General features: G+C 60.8%; 1 pseudogene; it reads left to right on the plus strand.

Annotated features, from left to right (window-relative positions):
- The first annotated feature begins 2,805 nt into the window (after positions 1-2,805).
- LOC114507199 lies at positions 2,806-2,951 on the plus strand (annotated as a pseudogene).
- The last annotated feature ends 4,271 nt before the right edge of the window (positions 2,952-7,222 follow it).

Raw genomic sequence — 7,222 nt, forward strand, 5'->3', positions numbered from 1 at the left:
CTCCGAGAGGGAGCGGCTGATGGGCCAGGGATGGAACTCGAATTCTCCGTGGCTCCGCTGCCTGCACCCCGCCCCCCCCCCCCCCCCCCCCCGCCAATTGGAACCGCGACTCTCCCCACTGGGCCCGTCCGGTTCTCCTCCACGCACTCTCAGTTGTTAACTCCATGATGCAGTTCCATGGAGAAGGGTGGGAGGCGGCCGCACAGGGGAAGGACGCAGAGCTAAAACAGGAGGGCGCCACAGAGTGAGCAGCAAGGCTCCCCCCTCCTGAAGTGGCCCGTGACCCCCTGCCCAGGGCCGGGGATGGCCCCCCTGCACCTGTGCCCGGACAGGCACCTGTGGCCAGTCACCGCATGACGAGCCGAGGGGTGACGATTGGTCACTCCGGAGTTTCTCCGGCAGGCACATTTCTCGGCTGCTCGTTCTGACGATGACCCAAAGGGGAGACCTTCAGGAGTCCCTTCAGCTGCTCACAGACCTAAACTCTGTTTGGACGCTGGAAGAATTCCCACCTCAGGCTGCACACACTTCTGGGTTGGTTCGCTTGTTTTTCAAAGCGTAGAACAGGAGGCAGGGATGCCCTGTCCCTGCTGCGGCATCTACAACTAAGGTACCACCCTTTTTATTTTCCCTGGAATATCTCTGGACACACGGACCCTCTGGGCCTGCCGCTGCCGCTCCGACAGAGCGGAGAGCGGCCTTGGAGGACCCGGGAAATGCTCCTCAATCTTGCCGGGTGAATTAATTGCTAAATCACAACGCAATTTCTATGGAATTGCATTTGAATGCAAGATTAATGGTGAATGAATTAATCAAGATTAATTTTATTATAATGAACACCAAAGGATCTAATGATGATTGGCTGCTTGTTCCTGAGAGCGGCCTCATGAATATTCACGCTTCCGGGGCATTCCTGGACTCGGCCGGAGCGCGGTGGGCTCCTTCTTCCACAGAATCCTCGCCGCGCCTTGTGTGGGAGGGGCCTCGGCGGCAGCTCCCGGCTCAGGAACTAATTTCCTGGCTAGGCCTCCTGTCCCTGGAGGGGGTGCCCGGCTAATGAGTTGTTGAGAAAATATATGAATTTTATATTTGGAAAATAAAGTGTGAGGAAGGCCTCACTCCCCGGCGATTTCTCTCATTCAATTAGGCGGACATATTTAAGAAAATTAATTCGAAATGAAACGAGGTGATGTTTTGGACACTGGCAGGCGTTCTTTCAATTTAAATGAGTGAGATGATGGTTTGGTTACAGTGTAAATCATCACAGTCAGTGCACGGGGGTCTGGAAAGGCTGCCTAACAGCCGGACGGACAGGTGAGGGCGCGGGGCTCTCCCAGGCTCGACTCCCTCTGTTCCCCGCACCCGGCACCGGGAAGGCGGGCGGGAGGCGGTCGGCAGGGGCGGGCGGGGGGTGGTTTTCCGGAGGCGGCGAGGTTTCTGCACCAACAAGGGCAGCAACTGCCTGGTGCTTTGCCTCCGGCGTGGGCAGCCCGGCCCCTGGGGTGGGCGAGGCCACACAGGGCGTCACCTCGGGCCCCATGCAGGCCCCTCCTGCCCCACGGCTGTGGAGGCTGTCCGCGGAGGCTGCGGTGGGAGTGTCACCAAGAACGGCACTGCCAGTCCCGCACCGGCGTCCCTGACACCCCCCGGTCCTGGGGCCCGGCCCTGCTGCGCACTCCTCGGCAGCTCCTCCCACGGCTGACAGCCCCCTGCACGGAGACGCCCTTCCCAGACCCAGTCTCTTCTTCACACTCTCCCAGGACCCCCACCTGTGAGCGTGAGTCTGTCTGGGAACACCCTGTTTGCTCAGGGGGTCTCTCGGGCATCCTTTGCCTCCCGGTGGTGCTCAGGGCCGCCCCTTCTCCTCCCCCACCTGTGTGTCCACTCGTCCCCTGTTCCTGGTCCCCAAACGGCTTTGTCACCTTCCATGCGCTGGGGGAACAAGGGTCCCGAGAGAGGCCGGCCCCTGAGCGGCTCCTGCACTGGCAGAGCCCAAGAGCCAGATGCCTCTGAACCCCCCAAACGTTGTGGTTCAGGGCACCCCCAGTACACCATCTCTCGGACACCCCAGCTTCCCAAGGGGGCCAGCGGGTGCCCGTGAGGTTCTCCCCAGTTACTGTGGTTTTGCCAAAATGTAACTCACATTATTCGGATGTGAGTTTTTGTTTGTAATAGTTAGCAGGTCGATGGGTTTGTAAAACATTTATTCATTTTTGTCCTTTAAGCAGCGCTGTGATCTGATACTGTAAAATCATATGCCTGTTCTGGAAAGTGCCAAGAGCCCCACGGATGCTGACGCACTGCTTGCAAAACACTAATGACAAGCAGCGACCGCCTCAAGCTTTGCTGCGTGCGCAGCCCGTGCGGTTGACCCTGACCCTCCCGACATGTCTGCTCCGTGACCCCGGTGTGACAGAGGCCTCCGCTGGAGGGGAGCGACGCTGGAGACCTCGACCAAGGTCACGTTAACAGCCAGGATCCAGACCTGCCGTTTAGAGCATTCCTTGCCTTTCCCGCCACACCTACTGCCTCTTATGGACATTCTACCAAAATACGTGATAAACAAGCTTCTACCTCCGTCCGCACCCACCCCCCTGACCTCATGGCCCACAAACACGCAGTCTGCTGACCGCTCAGAGAGGGGACGAAGTTTTAACAAGAACACAGGGTGTTCTGTGTAATTCCCTTTGACCGCGCCGTGGACAGCAGGTGCGGGTGACACTAGTGTCCTTGCACACCTGTCTGGTGACACTGCCAGGTTCCCCTCACCTCCACCCCTTTGTCAGGGAAGAACTCGGGGCACACACCCTCACCTGGCGGGGAGGCCCGTGGCTTCCCCGGGGTGGGGCTCCCCCATTGCACCCCAGAGGTGCTGACACCTGCCACGTCCCCAAGTGTGGGACACTGGACTGCGTGCTTAGTGGTGGGGGGGCTGTGTTCCCGCCCTCCCGGGCCCCCCCCATAATGTCTATGCGCAGTGAGGCGATTCTCCCCTAAGAAAGACGACCTCAAACTGTGCGCCTGCCTAGTATGCGCCCAGAAGACGGCTCTCCCCGGGATTCCTGCGCCGCGGGCCGAGTGGGGCTGTCCCCTGGGGAAGCAAGCCGTTTTTCTCCGAGACGAGTGAAGGAGGCCACGGTCAGTGGGCGTTGGCCTCAGAGGGCGAGCAGGGCGCACTGGACAGTGGGCTGAGCCCCTCTTCCCCGGTGGAGTTTTTAAACCAGGCACCATGACGGCCCTCACCCCAGAGGCCACAGACGCCCTCTGGCTGGCACACCCAGCCCCGCCCACTTCCCTGGCCCCAGAGTGCCAGCCCGGCCATCCAGACATCATCATGACGTTTCATGTCTCCGTAGCAACGGATTCTCCCCCGGGGAGCCTTCAGACCTGGCCATAGAAGCAGCTCACATTCGAGTGGGAAACACAACCTCAGAGCCCGCTCTGGGCCCAGTCTGCTGGGACCCTTCCTCCTCGCCAGGGCGGGGCTGAAGGCCAGCGAACGGGGTCCGTCAGCATCCAAAGACAGCCCACTCTGGAACGTTCTGTGCTGCAATCTGGAGACAGTTCCCGGGCACCTTGGGGGGGGGAGGAGAAAGTGAAGGACCCGAGTCCCCGCTGTGCAGACGTGCCTCCTGTTTGCAGCGACCACGGCGGCCCCGTGTCTCCCCAGTGCCCGGCCTCCCACGGCACCTGAGGTGAGGAGTGTCTCCCAGCACCCGGCCTCCCACGGCACCTGAGGTGAGGAGTGTCTCCCAGAGCCCGGCCTCCCACGGCACCTGAGGTGAGGAGTGTCTCCCAGCACCCGGCCTCCCACGGGCGCTCGAGGTGAGGAGTGTCTCCCAGGGCCCGGCCTCCCACGGGCGCACGAGGTGAGGAGTGTCTCCCCAGGGCCCGGCCTCCCACGGGCGCACGAGGTGAGGAGTGTCTCCCAGCACCCAGCCTCCCACGGGCGCTCGAGGTGAGGAGTGGCTCGGTTTCCAGGTTGGCAGCGGATGAGACACACGGACAGACAGTGAAAGGGCTTCGTGCCGGGCGAGGGACAGGATGCCTGTGAAGACCTACTGTGCGCCAGCACACTGGGCAGCCCAGTAAGCTTGATTGTACGCACTAGTTTAGTTCTGTTTTAAAATAGTAGGTTTGCTGGGTTCTGTCGACTTCTAGACCCCTTCTAAGGTTGAGAGGCTCTACCTGTAAAGCAAGGGGCCAACCGTCCGTCTGAGGAAGTTGTGATAAAGGTTCAAACAACCTGGAAACGCAGGGCAAATTGCGTGCTTTTCAAAGGTCGGCAAACAGACCCGTTCTTTTGGGGGGGGGGTCTGTTGGCTGCATGGGCGGAGGCGATGCCTGGAGACCTAAGGGAAGCACGCTGGGCTCACCTGGAAACGTCGGTGGCCTCGTACTCACGCCAGGCTCGCCGCCGGCCTCCGACCTTGGGCACCCGCAGCCAGCGCCCCTGCTTGGGGCCCCCACTGTGCCGAGAAGCGCCGCCGCGTCCAGACACAGGGGGACCCCACAGAGCCCACGTGCTGAGCAAGCCCCGACTGTGGTGGGAAGAGTCTGCACGCACACACACGCCCTTGGGCGGCGACCCCCGGGCTCGTCCTCAAGAGCAGGACCCCCAACTCGGGCTGCTCACCTGGCGCTGACTTCCCGGCTGGGGTCAGGACGTCCCGGGGGGACAGCGGGAGTCAGGGCGCAGGGGACAATGAGGCGCGGGCAGAGGGCCCTCACGGGTCACAAGTGAGGAGGCACAAGGCCACGGGGACCGGGAGGTGGTCTGCCCCCTCGTGCCCCTCCCCCACCCCCCACCAGGGCCGCTCGCTGCCTCAGTACCTTGAGCGCCCCCCGACCACACGCCCAGCCACCGCTCATGCCTTTGTTCCGAGTTAACTCCGAAAACTCCACTCCAACCGAGCACACGCTGTGGTCATCGGAAACCGGAAACTGGAAGCAAATTCAGTCTCTGGAGAACGGGCTCAATGATTTGGAAAGAAAAATCAACATAAATATCTTCATATAAAATATGGGTAGCAAATAACAATATTTAGACTAATATTTTTAAGTATCTCCCACGTTATCTCATAATCTTTTACCATCTTGGTTGTTTTGTTGCCTGTTTGCACTTGTTCTTTATCAAAAGTTCGCTTGCAACCGCGGATACAGGCTGATCTCTCCGGGGCAGAGTAACGCCGCGCAGCTACCGCACCCGCAGGCTCTGCGGAGGGGACAGGTGGCGTCTCCACCGTTTCCAAGGTGAGTGGGCGGGGGGAAGAGACGCTCCGCCCCCTGGAACGAGGGCCAGCGTGTCCTTACCACGAGCGGCCGCTCGCTTCCACCTGCCGTGGGCTCCGTCGCCTCAGGGCAGTCGTGACAGATGGCCCGGGCGCACGGAACTCAGTGACAGCGACCTGCAGCTCCGGGAGGCCGGGGATGCGTGCGCCCGCGCCTGGCCTTCCAGCCTCATGCGCCTGCGCGGGCCGCGGCGCACGCCTGGACCCGCCTGGACAGCGGCCAGACGCCGGAGATGGACGAGCGAGGGGACGCGCAGCCTCTCCCAGACGCTGGGGCCGGCCGTCTCCCCTAATCTCTGATTATCGCAACTCCGATGTTAGGCATCATTACTTATCCGCTGGCCTGAGTGCTCTTCCTCGGCGGCTAGATAGCAAAGCGCGATCCTATCTGCTCCCCAAGCCCGTGCGCAGGGAAGGCGCTGTGTTGGCTGTCGCGCAGCTACACGTGACGCCGCGGAAGGCGCGGCTTGGGCAGCCCCGCTGCACCGCCCGCCCACCCGCAGGGCGCGGAGCCGACGCCGTCCGGATGCCCGCCCTCTGCGCCTTCGCCCGCTGGGAACTGCGGCGTTCTCCACGGATGTGCTGCGCCGCGGGCTTCCACGATCCCGGAGAGGGGCGCCCGGCTCCACTGCGGTGGGAGCGCCACACACTAATTGATTAATTGGATTTTCTCGCGAGGTCGCGCGAGAGTTCTGGGTGTAAAAAGGTCATCCTCGTTCCTCGTTCTGCAGGAACCGGACGCTTGAAGCGGCTCTGTCCACGAGCGGTGCTGCGATGGCAGAGGGCAGCTCTGAGCTCGTGGGTTGGGTTTTTAGACAGCACACCTCCCCAGGCAGAAGCAAAATAAAGGGAAAGCAGAGAGGCCCATGCACGCCCCGAACTCCTAAAGCCCAGACACACTCGAGAGGCATATGCAAGCATGTTAGCACGTCATGCGTGATGGGTGTCACGAGGCCAGCTGGCGGGTGTGGGCACCCCAGCTGCTTAGGGAGAGGGCGCGGGACCCCCATCCCGCGCTGCTCCGGCTGGTTCCGGAACTGTCAGCCTCACTCAGTCAACCCCTTCCTGAACGACACACGCTTTTTAATCCGAATGAAAGCTCATTAATCATCGGCACATTGATGTCTTCCTCGGCCCGTAAGAACAGGGTTTGGCAGAAAGAGGGATGGGAGTCCCAGAGAGTAATGGGAAATCTTGGGCGCTGGGGAGAGTGGCTGTAATAATGGAGGGAGCCAGGTAAGACGAGAGTCATTAGCTACGACGGGCCGGAGCGGTTCCCTGCGGAGCTGTGGTCCCCGATCTTTTCGGCGCCAGGGATGGGTTTCGTGGGAGACGATTTTTCCATGGAGCGGGGTGGGGAGGCGATGGTTTTGGGGTGATTCAAGCCCAGTACAGTCAAGCTCCCTTCCTGCTGTGCGGCCCGGTTGCTAACAGCCCCGGACAGGGACAGATCCGGCCCGGAGGTTGGGGACCCCTGCTGTACAGGATGATGGCCAGGAAGTCACTGCATGGCCAAGGCCACTGGACACAGGACACTGATCTGGCCATGGCGGTCCTGGCCGCTCTCCATGGGAGGTGCAGGGGGGAAAGGCCCCGGGTGCAGAGCGGGAAGGGCACCCCCTTCCTTGGCAGGACATGGAGTCACACATCGGGAAACAGACTGAGCTGTGCATGTGCTGGTAATTGAACAACACAAACTATACTTCAGGGAAAATCTCTGATGCAAGTCAAAATATATATGTAACACATAGATGATTAGATGTGGTATTGACTTTCGCTGTGAAGGTCAAGGTATTCGGGGGAGTAACATACAACACCCCCTTTTTTGAACAACCAAGGTCCCCGTTGTCCTGCGTGTGTCCCTCTGTCCTTGCTGTCCCTCTGTCATTTGAAACAAGTGTCCCCGGGGAAACAGCAGGTGAGGGCAGTGC

Source organism: Phyllostomus discolor, chromosome 9 (assembly GCF_004126475.2).
Source record: "Phyllostomus discolor isolate MPI-MPIP mPhyDis1 chromosome 9, mPhyDis1.pri.v3, whole genome shotgun sequence".
Lineage (NCBI taxonomy): Eukaryota > Metazoa > Chordata > Mammalia > Chiroptera > Phyllostomidae > Phyllostomus > Phyllostomus discolor.